Below are 993 nucleotides of genomic sequence, written 5' to 3'. Positions count from 1 at the left end.
ATAATTGTTATATCTTCTTCTTGGATTGATCCTTTGATCATTATGTAGTGTCCTTCTTTGTCTCTTTTCACAGCCTTTGTTTTAAAGTCTATTCCATTCACCATTGCAATGAAAAGAATAAAATACTTAGGAATATATCTACCTAAAGAAACTAAAGATCTATATACAGAAAACTATAAAATACTGGTGAAAGAAATCAAAGAGAACACAAATAGATGGAGAAATATACCATGTTCATGGATCGGAAGAATCAATATAGTGAAAATGAGTATACTACCCAAAGCAATCTATAGATTCAATGCAATCCCTATCAAGCTACCAGCGGTATTTTTCACAGAGCTAGAACAAATAATTTCACAATTTGATTGGAAATACAAAAAACCTCGAATAGCCAAGGCTATCTGAAGAAAGAGGAATGGAACTGGAGGAACAACCTGCCTGACTTCAGGCTCTACTACAAAGCCACAGTCATCAAGACAGTATGGTACTGGCACAAAGACAGAAATATAGATCAATGGAACAAAATAGAAAGCCCAGAGATAAACCCAAGCACATATGGACACCTTATCTTTGACAAAGGAGGCAAGAATATACAATGGATTAAAGACAATCTCTTTAACAAGTGGTGCTGGGAAAACTGGTCAACCACTTGTAAAAGAATGAAACTAGAACACTTTCTAACACCATACACAAAAATAAACTCAAAATGGATTATCTAAATGTAAGACCAGAAACTATAAAACTCTTAAAGGAGAACACTCTCTGACATAAATCACAGCAGGATCCTCTATGACCCATCTCCCAGAAATAAAAGCAAAAATAAACAAATGGGACCTAATTAAAATTAAAAGCTTCTGAACAACAAAAGAAATTATAAGCAAGGTGAAAAGACAGCCTTCAGAATGGGAGAAAATTATAGCAAATGAAGCAACTTACAAACAACTAATCTCAAAATATACAAGCAACTCCTGCAGCTCAATTCCAGAAAATAAT

This window comes from Bison bison, unplaced genomic scaffold (assembly GCF_000754665.1).
Source record: "Bison bison bison isolate TAMUID 2011002044 unplaced genomic scaffold, Bison_UMD1.0 scf7180017864224, whole genome shotgun sequence".
In the NCBI taxonomy this organism is placed as follows: domain Eukaryota; kingdom Metazoa; phylum Chordata; class Mammalia; order Artiodactyla; family Bovidae; genus Bison; species Bison bison.
The sequence above is the reverse complement of the archived record's forward strand: the minus strand, read 5'-3'. Positions refer to the sequence as shown.